Genomic DNA, 16,139 nt, shown 5'->3' on the forward strand with positions numbered 1-16,139 from the left:
GTACCTCAATGTCAGGTTGGTTTGGTGGCACACCCATGTCATGAAGGACATAGGCTTTTTCTACTGTTATGTTTGACCATACTTAGCATATGGGATTTTGTTCTTTGAATGGTTGCTTCATACTTTCAAGATGCTTTTCCTAGCTCCAAGCATCACAATAACAAAGTAACATTTAAAGGCAGGAATTCATAGAAATTAGACTGAGACAAGTCATTTACGTACTTTGTTCCCTTTATTAGGAAGTACAAACTTTCCATGAAGCCCCATAATAACTTCCCTTATATCTCATTGGCAAGGGAGAATAGGAAAGTGAGTCTCAGGCTTTTTCAGCCTCCATGGTAAAGGTGGATGAGAGAAGAAAGGGGTTGGAAATGATTTTTAGATTCCAATGTGAATGCCTGCCATATCAGATAACATGCTTGAAATTGGATAGGAACCTTTAGAGTTTACATACAGAAAAGAAATAGCAACAAATTGAGGCTCAGTTTGTTTTAAAATCTCTGCCTGCTAGATATCTGTATTCCTATGTTCATTGTAGCATTATTCACAATAGCCAACCTAAGTGTCTGTCAATGGATGAACGAATTTTAAAAATGTGGTACGTATACAAAATGGAATACTATTCCGCCATAAAAAAGAAGGAAATCCTATCATTTGTGACAATATAGAGGTACCTGGAGAACATTATGTTAAGTGACATAAGCCAGGCCTAGAAAGGCAAACATCCATGATCTCACTTATATGTGGAATCTAAAAAAGTTGAATGTAGAAAGTAGCGTGGTAGTTACCAGAGGCTGAGGCGGGAGGTGGTGGCACATGGGTAAAGTGGAAATGTATACATATATCAAATCATCAAGTTGTATACTTTATATATGAAAATATATGTAAATATATAAATTCTAACCATCATCTATATTTCAATAAAGTTACAAAAAATAATTTAAGCAAAAACTATGTAAATGATTTTATAATATAATATATAATTTTATAACGTATTATATAATAATATTCCTTAAAATAATATATACATTTTTATTTTTAAAAATAAAACATAAAACTAATGCTTAGAAAATCAATTCCAGTGATGCTTTTGGACTTTAAATTCTAGAAAAACTAATATTCCTAGTAAATAAAAGCAGCTCATGTTATACCTTTCATTGTCATTAACCTTTACTACTCTGTTATATGAGGTTCCCTGTCATTATTGTCCATTAGACTGCTTGGTAATAGGATAAACTTGGGAGAAATTGCGCAGGCTCTAAATGAAATAAGTGTAAGAAGATAAGAAAAAAAGATCCTGACAATTCCGAAGCCTCCTAGAGTAGAATTTGCCCACTTAAGAAGCATTCTCATATTGAAAAAAATGAAGCTATGGAGAAGATTTGGAACTCTGTGTATTTGGGCTTAAATTGACTGAGTCATTTGGTACTTTGGTTTAGTTTGGAAATGTACAAAAACATCAGGAAAAGAAATATGAAATGGAGTTGGGGGGCACAGGAGAAAATGTTTTCAGATTAAGATGTTAACAAATAATCAAATAGTTCATCTTATCTAATCTCACAAAAATCCTTCAAGGTGGCTATTACTAGTCTCACTTAATATGAGGAAACTGAATACAGAAAAAAATAACCAGCTTAGCCAAACTTACAAAGTGGGAAAATTAGGATCTACATCAAAGTCTGTCTGCCAAATCTATGCAGTTTCTATTTCTTCTATCCAACAGAGAAAGAGTGATCAGAACACACGCCCAAAAAGATGTAAATCTTAGCTAAAATGATATCAGTTTTCTGATGGTGTATTAGTCCATTTTCACACTGCTATAAAGAAGTACCTGAGACTGGGTAATTTATAAAGGAAAGAGGTTTACATGACTCACAGTTCTGCATGGCTGGTGGGCATCAGGAAACTTACAATCATGGCAGAGGGCGAAGGGGAAGCAAGGCATGTCTTACATGGTGGTGGGAGAGAGAGAGAGCAAAGAAAGCCACATCCTTTTAAACCATCAGTTCTTGTGAGAACTCACTCACCATCATGAGAACAGCATGAGGGAACTTCCTCCATGATCCAATCACCTCCCACCAGGTCCCTCCCCCGACACGGGGGGATTACAATTTAAGGTGAGATTTTGGTAGGGACACAGAGCCAAACCGTATCAGATGGAAATAGGAAATGTCTTATGATGCACAGGAATGTTCACAAAGCAATCACTGAATAAAGCTGATTGACCAGAGATTATCAAGAAAAGGGTGAGCCTTATAATATGAAGACAGCCAATTTGGCCCCTCAGAAGTGAGGGAGAAATAAGGGACAGTGAATGAAAGAGGAAAGTTTAAGGAGAGGAGGAAATGAGGGAGAGAGGAAAGTGGGGCAAGAGAGAAAGGCAGTGAGGTGATGAACAGGGGACTAGTTTTGCAGGAAATACTTATTATCTGTGTATTTCTACATATACAGAATTTGTGTGTAAAGTAGAAAAAGTCTCCACTAGGAAGATAACTAAAGGTTATTAATATTCCTTTTATCACTCAGCAACCAAGCCACATGCTTATTTCTGCTCCCCAGAAGCAATGTTAGCTACTAGTTTCAATTCAGGAAAATGTATATCTTCAGAAAGGTTTTTATGAGAAATTTATTCAGCTTTTTCTCAAACTTCTTCATATTTTCACTATAAACGTTAAACTGAAAGTGTGTTCCAAAAATTCTATTCCACCATGAAAATGTACAAGCATACTTTCTGATGAAGTTTATGTGGTGTAAATCATGATGCTGAGAACCAGAATAGAAAAGGATGAGATTTAAAGGTTTAAGAGGAATATCATAACCACGATGGGCATCAATAGTTTCTATCAAATAAATTGTCACCCATGTCCAAAGAAGAATTAATTACATGATCACACAAAAGCGTGATTTCAATGAAAAATCCAGTTCCAAAAATTAGAATTTCCAAAGGATGTGCATATTCAACTTCTATTCCAAATGGAGCTTGAAACTTCTGATGAATTTTATGAATCTATTTACATACTCTTTTTGTGGTACAAGAATCTATGCAGGCTTAGAAATAGTGCCAAGTAGTGTCAAAGACTGTAGTATAGCCAAAGCACCTTGCCAAAAGCCTATACCATTTTGTCATTCTTTTTCAACCATAAATAATATTGAAATACTCTGTAAAATGATAGGTTCCACAAATAAAAGCAACTAGATATAAAAGTGATTAAAAAGAAGTACTGCAAAGCATTTCCATTGGTTTTCCCATGTCTCTGGTTTATATTTTTCAATGTTATTCTTTTTAATGCAAGGTACAAATTGAAATAGAAATCCAAGCAAAAAGAACAAGAAATAAAAGCTTTCATGAATGATAGCAGATCCCCATGTTGCAATCTAGAACATTGTATAATTATTAACATATAATTCCAAGCATTTTAAAATGGTTCTTGCAGAGGACTCTCAGGTAAAAGTGAATCTACCTACTCCACAGTTACAAATGCTGAACTAAAGATGCTGGCACTTTCATTTGTTGCCATTTCTCAAATCTCTGCAGATAGCCTTCTAATTCTGGATGGTCATAAGGTGACTGTAGCCATGATTTTGATGCTTCTGATTTTGTCATTCCACCTGTTTTAGCCAACTCTCATTTACTATGAGTAAATCATACCTAATAAATTTCTAAAACTCAAACTGACTTCTAATAACAGACTTGCTGATGTGAACTCAGGAAGTACAAATTCATTTACTGTTAAGATTAAGTAAACATACCACAACAGGATGCAGATGGGAGTTTAAGGAGCAATTTGAAGACACGCTCTAAGTTCATTGAGTCTTCAGTGAGCCACCTACAGTAGAGATTAGGTTTATTGGAAGGTGCCAGGACAGTGCCACCCTTATCATCAACCAACACCACCCTGCTTTCCCATAAAGACTGGAGAACTGTGCAGAAGGTGGAAAAGTCACCAGGCTTCTAGGGGGTGTTCATGGAGACTGATAATTCCCTCCCTTCCCACTGAGGAGAAAATAATTTTCGGGAATAAAATGATTATTTCCAGGAATACAAAGTAAGATGAGAGTCATGGAATCTGACTAAGATGTCATCAAGTTAGTATAAAATCTTTGGAAAAGGGATGTTGACACAGTTGGGGGATAGTTAACTGACAAAAATAAAACCACATCATATTTATCTTCTTACTGAACTAAAAACCCTCGACAAACTTGCTTCATGAAAGCTAAAAAGGTAAATTCTAAAATCATATAATTCACGGTTATCTCAATTTATAATTCTTGTAAAAATAGAATTGCTGTACCTATTCCTGTGCTTCGCTTCAGATTGTATTCTCAAGAACACAGTATAATGTACTGAAACAATAACATATATGTAGTTAAGAGCAGTTGCAGAATGCAAAAGCTTTGCTTTGAAATCAGTCTACCACCTATTTCATTATTAGTATAGGAAGTGGTACCAGCATTGGAAGTTAGTTTAATTTGGGTTCCCCCCAAAAGTGGACCCTGAGGCAAGGAATTGGAGGCAGATAAGTATTTATGAGGTAATCCCAGGATGCAAAAGTGAGAGACGGAGAAAGTGAAATGGAGAAAGGAAGAAAGAAAATCAAATGTATGCTACTTCTATAGAAAAATGAGACTTAGTCTCCTTGAGGATACTGTGAAGAACTGCACAGAATACCCTTCAAAATCATACCATTGAAGGTAGGAGTGGCTGGGGCATTAATCTACCTACTCCTACTCACCGTTGGCTAAGGATTGCCTGTGGAGGTGTTAACTTACTTTCAGTTGCGCCTGCATTCATGGAATGACCCTCCATTTTTTGCCCCACTGCCCACTTGGCATGGGTCTCTGGCAAGTGCAAAGGACTCATCTCCACAAGTGAATGGAAATCAAGTTCCCAAGGGGTTGGGGCAGTTTTGTGGTATGTCACAAATTCCTGCTATAGAGGTTTGAGTGATTTCTGCCTTCTTCATGGAATCGCCTGCTCATGTAATAGATTTCTTTAAGTATATTATCAATTACGCAGGCATTTTAAGATAAAAAACATACTCATCAGTTATTGCCAAATGTCAAATCTCAATCAAAATGACCCCCCAGACTCTTTTCCCAGAAAAAAAAAAATTTTTTTCAACAGGTACATCATTTCCAAAATAGACCAGACCTGTGATAGATTTTTAAATATTAGGAATACATAGGATGGTGAGTAAGATTTGGTTATAGCTTAGCCTAGGGCCATAAATAAACATGAAACGACTGTGCTCCAAAATTTCTCAGCTATGTCAGGCCATGGGAAGTTCCTTTCTCAGGCTTCCACCTGAGAGGCTTCTGCTTGACATATAAGGAGCATTTATAGTAAACTGAATTTTGATAAAAAACTCCAGAAAAGCAGGGAACAATTGTTTATGAAAACCATCTAGATTAGTGTTTTCAGAACTGTGCCCATGAGGCCATGGAAGAGAAAAAAATAAAGGAGTGGGTCTGGACTCCTCCCTTGCTTCAACAGGAGTCCTAGTGAATTTTTGTTTGTTATGTGTAGGCTTATGCTTCAGCTTGAAAAACAGAACAAACTCTTTCGATTTACAAATGAAACACAGGTTGGGAGCCATTAAGTGGCTTGTAAAAGACCACACTGCCAGACAGAAGCAGAGCTAGAACGAGGAATCTGACTTCCAAGTAACAAAGACTCTCTCCTTTAACCTAGTTCTGACCTTGGACTTCCCTCTTTGTCCCTGTAGAATCAAGTATAAGCAAGAATGGGGCTAAGTTACTTTACTGAAAATCCCCCACACTTTGTATCATCAAATTTCTCATCCCCCATCCTCGATATCAAATCACCCTGGCCAGCCTTCAGCAGGAATTATGTTGAGTTGGTCTAGTAAGAGTCACCCTTACCCTGAGGTTTCCTTTTAGTTATTTTCCACCCACTGACCCTCACCCTGCTCCTTGGCTGTAAATCCCCACTTGTCCTTATTGGAGTTCAGCCCAATATCCTTCCCCCATTTCAAGACCTCATTGCAGTGGTTCCTCTACCTATAGCGATAGTCTCCCCAAATAAAGCCTTCATTACCATCTTTAGCAAGAGTCCTTAAACATTTTCTTCTTTAACGTAAGCCAGCAATGCACTTCCTAATTCACCTTAGTTTTCCTTTCCAGAGCTGGGTCAATTCACAAAAATACTCTCAGTAGTAAGCCTCCCTATTGTTTTCCCTTCAACAAATGTAGGGGGTATTTAAAATGGTACTTAAAACAATACTGACTATAGTCACTTCATCCTCTCTAGGGGAATGATTCAAATCTTCTCTGAGGTAGATAGCTCTTTTGTTTATAAAAATACTTTGATGATGGGCCTTGACTGACTTGTTCATAGAGAAATGTGAGGACCCTTGCTCAAAGTTTAAATGAATGAAAGCCAAATTACACCATGAAACAGAGTAAGAGAGACTAAGGTGGCCAGGAGGGAGGCCAGCAAGAAGGGAAGATGGGATGAAAGCAGGGGAGAGAAAGACGAAGAGGCAAAGATATAAGCAATATGGAGGCCTGAGGAGAAATTCTCTGTGATTGGGCATAGCTAAAGAACTGAGAACATGGTGGCATGATATTGTGTTGTAAGTTTGTGGTACTGGGCTGGGTTGTCACCATTTTTTCCCTTCCCTGTTATTTCCAGGATTTAGAAATCGGCCACACACAAAAGCCATATGTTAGTTTTATTTGAAAAAGGAATAAAGTGAAGCACAGCAATGGGGAAGAGGATAGGAGAGCCCAGAACAGATAGAGAAGACGTGGAATTAAACAGATGCACTGCTGTTTAAGAGCTTAGCAGAGAATGGTGCTATACCATAAACCAGTCCAGGACGACGTAAGCCATCTCTGGGGAGTTCTGCGAGATAAGGGGGTGGAGGGCAAGGGTAAGTGCCATTTGATTTGAACATCCTCCCACTAACTCTTTTCATCAGTCAAACTCATTTCCTGCCCATAATGCATTAAAGAACTATGACAGAAGAATAGGACACAGTGTGTGAAAATTGCTCCAACTTTCAGGTACTTGTCAGGAGAAGTAGCATGTAATACTTGACATGACTCATTTAGGTAGGAGATGACAGCAGGTAAAATTAACAGGAATCTGAAGTGATGTGTTATTTCCCTTAAAGAAATATATGACCACAAATGAAAAAAAAATGCCATAAAATTCGCATATGTACTTTATTTAAAATGTTGACATACAGGAAAAATGTACTAATGAAAGAATTTGTGCTTATGTTTATGAAAGGCCTATTATTATAAATATTATTTGTAGAATAAAACTCATTAACCCATTTAGATTCACAAATAATGCAATAGAATTTTTTTGAATTATTAGAAAATGTATACCACTAATGACTTTCAATGGTAATTTAAGCCTACCAAAACGGTTAACTTTGACAGAAAGAACATCAAAATCACAGTAAGGGAAAGGCTAAGATAAAATATAAATGAAAAGGTTTTTTTCCCTACAGGTTATTTCAAGTAACTGACTTCCATGGGTAGGAGGCATAACTAAAAATAGATTTTAGAAAATTATTCTACGAAAAGAACATGTGATCAAATCCTAAAATGCCTCAGTCCTCGATGTGGCTCAATGTCTTTAGTACAGTGGTTCTCACAGTGTAGTCCCTGGCCAGCAGGATAAGCATCACATAGGAACTTGCTGGAAATGCAAAATCACATCTTAGAGAATCATCATTTGACAGTCAACGAAGTTGGGATGTTTTTATCCATCAACTTCCCGTCAGTCATTGGTTAAAGGCTACTTCTGGGGACCTTATCCTAGACAGAAGGAGAGCTTGCCTCTTTGACCACAGGGGAAAAAAACTCTCAGACAGAGAGTAACCGTAGCAGGTTTTTGTAGCAAGCAGCCTTTTGCATGTCCAGGTGAACACCGAAAGGATATGGTAGGGCACCAGCAGCCTCTGCTACGGTCTCTGAACTTCATATGAGAAAGATCTAGGTTTTATTACCTCAATCATCATTATTATGTTAATATCAATGATGAATTACACAGTCAGAAAGGGGGAAGGGGTCTCAGGAAATACACTCCAAAACTGTAATCAGCCACTTTACATTTCTTTCTGGGATTGTCCCTGCACAAGCTGAATGTGGTGGGGAACTGGTCCCAGATATGGCTGTGCAATGAATCCAGTATGCATGACTTTCTGGCGGGGAATCCCTGAGGTTGTTGCATTTTACTTGTCCATATGATACTTATATTTAAAAATCCAGTGATTCTAAATCTCTATTTAAATGTCATTGCAGGGCATGATATATTGTATGCCTGATTTAAAACAAACAGAAACTCCAACTGATTCAGTCAACAAATTCATCTAATTCTACTACTGATTCATAGTAACCACATAAATTGCCAGCAGGAACAGGAAAATCCCTCTATAGTAAGCCCTAGTTAGGCATCATCCTTCCCTAAAGCTTATTTCCAGAAATAGTCATGAAGAGTGAATACAACTGCCTCCAAGAATGTTTTCTTTCACTGGGCTCTGTCATTTACCCTCTACTGGGTTTTAATCAGGTTTTCCAAATAAGTCTCCTGGAAATATCCCATTGCAGCATATCAGATAAGTGATCCCAGAGTCAACATAAAATTTGATCAGAAGACAGTAAAATAAACACAGTGGTCATATTTATTTATTACTGACTTCCAATAAATTTCCCAGGCCCACTTCATACACCTAGCTTGATTTTCATGCAAAAGATAACATCCTTGCACAAATTATATACATATATACATACACATATATAAATACGTATATATACACACACATATATGCACATATATATACACACACACATATATATACATATATATACACACACATACATATACACCTATCCCTAACTGAAAATACTTGTTTGTATACTAAACATGTCTACCTAGTAAAAGAGACAGAACAAATGAGGGAAACGAGATCACTGGGAACCCTTGATTTTAATGGTCACCTTGATATTAATGATCCAGTGGCTAAATTCAGCACATAGGAGTGTTTTGTTTGTCTTGTCTATTATGTTTCATTTGTATGAAAAAAGAATAAGCATTTCTATATGGGGGAATTCAAATAAAATAATCCATGTTTCCGCTTCCTCTTTCAAGAATCAGTATCAGGCAACAGTGGTCTCAGAATCTGTGTGGCAACAAGAGGCAGAGGTTGGAGAATGGCTGTCTCCTTAAGACAGGGCAGACACAGCCAGGCGCAGTGGTTCACACCTGTAATCCCAGCATTTTGGAAGGCTGAGGCGGGCAGATCACTTGAGGTCAAGAGTTTGAGACCAGCCTGGCCAACATGGTGAAACCTCATCTCTACTAAAAATGCAAAAAAATTAGCTGGATATGGAGGCGCACGCCTGTAGTCCCAGCTACTTGAGGAGGCTCAGGCAGGAGAATCACTTGAACCTGGGAGGCGGAGGTTGCAGTGAGCCATGATCACGCCACTGCACTCTAGCCTGGGCAACAGAGGGAGACTCCATCTCAAAACAAAACAAGACAAAAAGATAGGGCAGACACACCCAATTTATCATAGTTACCACTGTTTCCTTATTGTCTACCTGCCTTGCCTCTAGGGGTATTGAGTTTGTAACCCATTGTAAATAGAATTTTATACACAGTTTTGGAAATGTAGAGTGCATCTTACCTTTTACACAGATGCCTCAGATGTAGGAAATTTTCATTTGGAATACAAGCTTCTGTGTGTTGACTAATTGCATTACTGTGTATAATTGATGGCGCTCAGCCAGTGCACCTAGGATGACAATGAATAGCACATAAAATATTCTAAGACTGCCTTTCCATTTCCTGTTGTAATTATTAGCAATATTTTCTAGGTCTCATCTTAAGCTAGGCCCTGCCCCTGCCCTATACAGGTCTTCCTCTAGATAATTTCTGTGCAGCACCAGCACAGCAGAGGAAGGATAAAGATAAAGCTAAAATATAAAAAGAAGTTAAGCCTATGTATACATTTGTGACTAGGAGAATAACCTGCTTGTAAGGAAACTGATCTTCTTCTTGTGGAATGGGTTATCTTTCTTTCTTTTTTTTTTTTTCTTCTTTTTTTTTAGAAGGAGTTTTGCTTGTTGCCCAGGCTGGAGTGCAATGGCTTGATCTCAGCTCACCGCAACCTCCGCCTCCCAAGTTCAAGCGATTCTCCTGCCTCAGCCTCCTAAATAGCTGAGACTACAGGCACCTGCCACCACACCTGGCTAGTTTTTTGGGTATTTTTAGTAGAGACGTGGTTTCTCCATGGTGAGTCAGTCTGGTCTCGAACTCCCGACCTCAGGTGATCTGCCCGCCTCTGCCTCCCAAAGTACTGGGATTACAGGTGTGAGTCACCGTGCCTGGCCATCTTTCAAACGATCTCAACAACTTTGTTTCAAAAATGTTTGTATTAATGCAGGCTCATTTGAATAGGTGCAGTACCTAGTAAATGAACTGTTTGAAAGTTGAACCCTTCATTTGGATGAAAGGACAATTGCCAAAAGGTCTGTCTTAGTATTTCACAGTAACTAATCACATCTAACCTTTGAAAATTTCCAAGCTTAGCTGATAAAAGGGAAAAAGCTCAAGTGAGGGTTATGCTCAGTCTAAAGCATTTTGGCACTACAATGGAATAGGAATATATATTTAAAACAGGGGCAAGGGAGGAGGCCAAAGAGGGAAGGAAGGAGGAAAGGAGTGATGGGGGAGAGAGAGAAAGAGAGACAGAGAGAGAGAATATGACAAAATGACACAATGAATGGCAGAGATGGAAAATTCTTATTTTGTGGGTTAAGGATCCACCTCAGCTCCTTGTATCTTTTTCTTTTCCACTCAAACCAAAGTTTTAAAGCATGTAACTTTATGAACAACGAGGATATAGTATAAAGAAATGGAAAACTCAATGCAAATAAGCATTTGCTTAAGCATTTTAAAGTCAGTCATGAGTTGATTCATGTCAAGGTGCAAGATTAGGCTGCTACTATTAGAGAGATGCAGCATCTGAGAGCAGAAAGATTTTCTACTTTGGTGGGGCTGCAGAATGATTAACAATTTGATAGTTATCGCCAGTGTCTGACACAGGGTTATTTTCAATGAGGGAAGATTGAACAATAAAGGACAACCAAAGGTAAGTTTCTCTATTCATTTTCTGAAAAGATTCCCAAAACTGTACATTCAAAAATCTCCCTGGACAAGCCCTTTAAGTTCTACAGGCTCAGTGAAAATACATCGTATCATTATCTGCTGCAGTAAAAATAAAGTTGAAATTGTGCCCATATATCATGTATTCATTTCTCACATATTCCCCCCAATCATTTGTGTAAGAATATTGTGTTAGTTCATATATCCCCCAACCAGGATTACAGCCCAACCCCCTTCCATAATGAAACATAATGTTTTGAAGCGATAATAAAATCCATATCACATATGCAACAATCATTAAATCCATAGACTTTCTGTTTGTATTGGGGAAATCCCTGAATTTGCAATGCCCATCGCTTGTCATAGACATCTTCACATTTGCTTTATATACAACATCTGTGTAGCTCACTCATGTGATCATGGGAAGAAGAAAGGTAAGAATTAATGGGGGTTCCACATTCGTACTCTGTTGATCCACTGTATTAATTTGCCACGGATGTGTAACAAATTACCATAAACTGAGCAGTTTATAAGAATACTTGTTTAGTACCTCACAGTTGTGTAGGCCATAATTCCGGGTGGACATGGCTAGATTTTCTGCTCTGAGTTTCAAAAGATTGAAACCAAGGTGCTGGCTGGGCTGAGCTCTTTTCAAGAGGCTATGGGGGAGAATCTGCTTCAACCGAAAGTCCATTTAAGTTGTTGGCAGCATTCATTTTCTTGCAGTTGTGGGACTGAGGTCCTCCTTCCTTTTCTAGCTGGCAGCTGACAGCCTCCCTCAGCTTGTAGAGGCCATCCACGGTTTTCATGTGGTCCCCTTCATCTTCAAAGCTAGGAATGGTCGTGAATCAAAGCCTTCTTGTGTTTTGAATGTCTCTGACATTCCCGTCTGCCCTCTTCTGCCACCCGTTGGAGAAAATTCTCTACTTTAAGGGCCCATGTGTTTAGATTAAGCTACTTGATACCCTGATAGCTTACCTTTACAACTGTGTTATGAAGTAACACAGTTGTAACAAGACTCAATCACAAATTTCATACCCAATTACATTCACAGGTCCTGGGGATTGGGACCTGGAATCATGGGGAGAATTTCTAGAAAATGTACCTACCACACTTATCAACGTACTTTTCTTTTCTTTTCTTTTTTTTTTTTTTGAGACAGAGTCTTGCTCTGTTGCCCAGGCTGGAGTGCAGTGGCATGATCTCGGCTTACTGCAACCTCCCCCTTCTGGGTTCAAGCAATTCTCCTCTCTCAGCCTCCCAAGTACCTGAGATTACAGTCACTCACTACCACGCCCAGCTAATTTTTGTATTTTTTTTTTTTTCTTAGTAGAGACGAGGTTTCACCATGTTGGTCAGGCTGGTCTTGAACTCCCGACCTCAGGTGATCTGCTCTCCTCTGCCTCCCAAAGTGTTGGGATTACAGGCGTGAGCCACTGCACCTAGCCCATTTTGATATATGCTGTCCCCTTGTGGGAACAATTTCTAAGTATGACATGGACTATATGAACTGTTGGGTGAATAACAGCATTCTAAATGTTCAATGAAGGAGGCCTCAGCTTCCTGGTTCACCATAAGAATTTGCCTCTAGAACTTGGAGGTGAGTAAATCACCTACAGTCCTCAACAGCTGGCTATCAATACATCACATCTAGACCTCTAGGGGAAGACAGGCTTATATATAAAAGATGAAAAACCTAGACAAAAGGATGCTTTCTTTTTAAAATTATATGAGCTGTATCATATGAACTCTCCACTGCCTCAGCCTTTGGATGCTAATGTGAAGTCTTAATAAATGATCTTGAGATTTGAGGGATAATCAGTCCATTAATTTCTATAACAGATATCTAAATGAGAGTTACTAGAACAAGATAATGTGAACACTAAACATAGTGTTATTTTTCTAGTGCCTGTGGCAGATTATATTTTCTAAAGATGACCACAACAATAACTCCCATCACATATGCTTTTCTGTCCATTTTTGCTTCATGTGTTTTGACATTCTCTTCTTGGGTGCATATATGTTTATAATTTTCACATCTTCTAGTTGGATTGACAGTTATATTATAAAATGTATTCTTTTATCTCTAGCAACAATTTTGTCTTAAAGTCTATTTTGTCTGATGTTAGAATAGCCTCTCCAGCTCTCTTTTGATTACTATTTGCATGGTATATCTTTTTCCATTCTTTAACTTTCGACATATTTGTAACTTTGAATCCAAAGTATGTCTCTTGTGGCCAGAATATAGTTGTGTCATTTTTTAAAATCCATTATGCTGTTTAATTCACTTATATTTAATGCTATTACTGGTCAAGCAGGATTTGTATCTGCCATTTTGAAATTTATTTTTCATATACCTTATGCCTTTTTGTTCTTCTAGTCATCCATTATTGCCTTATTTTGTGTTAAAAAGATACTTTCTGGTGTACCATTTAATTCTCTTGTCATTACTTTTACTGTATTTTTTTAAGTCATTTTCTTAGTAGTTACCTTGGCATGACAATTAACAGCTTGACTTAAAACAAACTAGTTCGGATTAATGCCAATTTAATTACAACAAAATACAAAAAAAACATTGCTCCAATTTATCTCCATTCTATGCACCCTTATTTGTGTAGATATTGTCATAAAAATTAAAGCTTTAAACATTGCATGCCCATCAATACAGACTTATAATTATTGCCTTATGAAATTGCCTTTTAAATCAAAGAGGAGAAAAAATAGTTTAAAAAATAAATTTATGCTATACTTTATAGATATTTAACTATATAGTTATCTTTACCTGGGTTCTTTATTTCTTTACATGGTTTTGAGTAACAGTTTGGTGTCCTTTCATTTTAGCCTGAAAGACTCTCTAATTTTTCCTGTTGGACAGGTCTACTAGTGACAAATTCTCTCTTATTTTTATTTATCCGGAGTGCCTTAAATTCTCCTTCATTTTTGAATGATAGTTTTGATAGATATAGAAGTCTTAGCGTCTTAGTTGACAGTCTCTTTCTTTTAGCACTTCAAATATATCAACACTCTGCCTTCTGTCCTCCATGGTTTCTGATAAGAAACCTGCTGGTAGTCTTATTGGAGATTCCTGATCTGTGATAGTATTGCTGCTTTCAGGGTTTCTCTTCATGTTGACAGTCTGATTATTATTTGTCTAAATGTGGATCTCTTTGAGTTTATCCAACTTGGAATTCATAGGGATTCTCAAATGTGTAGATTCATATCTTTTATTGAATTTGTGAAGTTTTTGGCCATTTTATTTTGAAGTATTCGGCCAGGCACAGTGGCTCACGCCTGTAATCCCAGCACTTAGGGAGGCCAAGGCAGGTGGATCACTTAAGGTCAGGAGTTTGAGACCAGCCTGGCCAACATGGTGAAACCCCATCTCTACTAAAAATACAAAAATGAGCAAGGCGTGGTGGTGGGTGTCTGTAGTCCCAGCAACTTGGGAGACTAAGGCAGGAGAATCACTTGAACCCAGGAGGCGGAGGTTGCAGTGAGCCAAGATCGTGCCACTTCATTCCAGCCTGGGAAACAGATCTAGACTCCATCTCAAAAAAAAAAAAAAAAGAAAAGAAAAAGAAAAGAAAAAAGAAATATTATTTCTGCTGTCTTTTCTCTCTCTTCTCCTGTTAGGACTCCCATTGTGAGTATGCTAGTATGCCTTCTAGTGTCCCACAGGTCTCTTAGGCTATGTTTTCCTTTCTTTCTTTTTTTTTTTTTTTCTGCTCCTCAGATTAGATTATTTCAATCAGTCTATTATCAAGTCCACTGATTCTTTCTTCTGCTTGCCCAAATCTGTTGAACACCTTGACTGAAAGTTTTATTTCAGTTACTGAACTTTTCAGCTTGCAAGTTTCTTTTTAAATACTTTCTCTCTTTGTTGATGTTGTTCTGTACTTGTAAGACCTTGTTCTATGCTTTTCCTTAGTTCTTCAGCTCTTTATAAAATAGCTGATTTCAAGTCAGTATCCCCAGCAACTGGGCTTCCTCAAAGATAGTTTCTATTGACTCATTTTCACTGTGGATACGTTATAGTTTCTTGTTCCTTTGCTTGCCTCGTAATTTAAAACTGGACATTTAAAATAAAATAATGTGGTAACTCTGGAAATCAATTTCTCCTACTTGCCCAAGGTTTCTTGTTTGCTTAGTGACTTTTCTAAACTAATTCGGTGAAATCTGTATTCCTTGTCATGTGTGGCCAGTGAAGTTTCTACTCTGTTAGCTAATGATTCGCTTGAGATTTCCCTTCATGTCTGAAACCAATAAGTCTCCTAGTCTTTGTTGAGGGTCTCTGAGTGCATGTTGAGGCACCCCCTCAACACTCAGGCAGAGTTTACAACTCCACCTTAGCCTTCACTTCTTATTTGCATAGCACCTTGAAGTTAGTCAGACATAAAAAGTTAGAGACTTCTCAGGTTTTTCTTGAGCATGCAAAGAGCCCTATATATGTGCATGGCCCTCCAGATTTCCAGGAACATGTTACAATTTTTGAAGTCCCCATGGACATTTCATTTCCCAGTTATTCCATTTAAGTTTTTTGTTTAGCTTATTGTCTACCTCAGTTGCAATCTATCTACCACCTCAGGCAGCTTCAAGTTTCAACAATTGCCTCCGTTGTTTTTGATGAATTCTCTGAAGAAAAAGCTTTACCTACTGAGCAAGCTCCAAGTCAGGTAAAATAAAGACAGCCTTGAGGTTGATGTTTTCCAGGGAACCACAGGCAGGTCAAATAATGATAATTCTCTGGAATGTCGCAAAGTGCTTCAACTCTGTTCTACCCTTTCCGGTGGCTGTCAGGATGCTGGTTTTCACTGATTGTAGGCTATTGGTGTTTAAGGCTACCATGGAGCTGAAGAGAGGGAGATGGGAATATGGAACGTTAAAATGCCAGAAAACTTTCAGTTCTTGATGAGTTTTAGCCATTGTGCTTGAATAAATGCTACCCAGATTAGCACAACCCTTTGATTAATTTCCAGAGTTCTGAAAATGTTGA

At 37.9% G+C, this 16,139-nt stretch overlaps 1 protein-coding gene and 1 pseudogene across 3 annotated transcripts in view; both read right to left on the minus strand.

Moving 5' to 3' along the window:
* The window catches only part of SYTL5 (synaptotagmin like 5), a 231,550-nt gene that overhangs the window by 186,177 nt on the left and 29,234 nt on the right, over positions 1-16,139 (minus strand). The gene's annotated exons all lie outside the window — the stretch shown is intronic.
* LOC140710710 (methylsterol monooxygenase 1 pseudogene) lies at positions 2,581-3,518 on the minus strand (annotated as a pseudogene).

Source organism: Chlorocebus sabaeus, chromosome X (assembly GCF_047675955.1).
Source record: "Chlorocebus sabaeus isolate Y175 chromosome X, mChlSab1.0.hap1, whole genome shotgun sequence".
Taxonomy (NCBI): domain Eukaryota; kingdom Metazoa; phylum Chordata; class Mammalia; order Primates; family Cercopithecidae; genus Chlorocebus; species Chlorocebus sabaeus.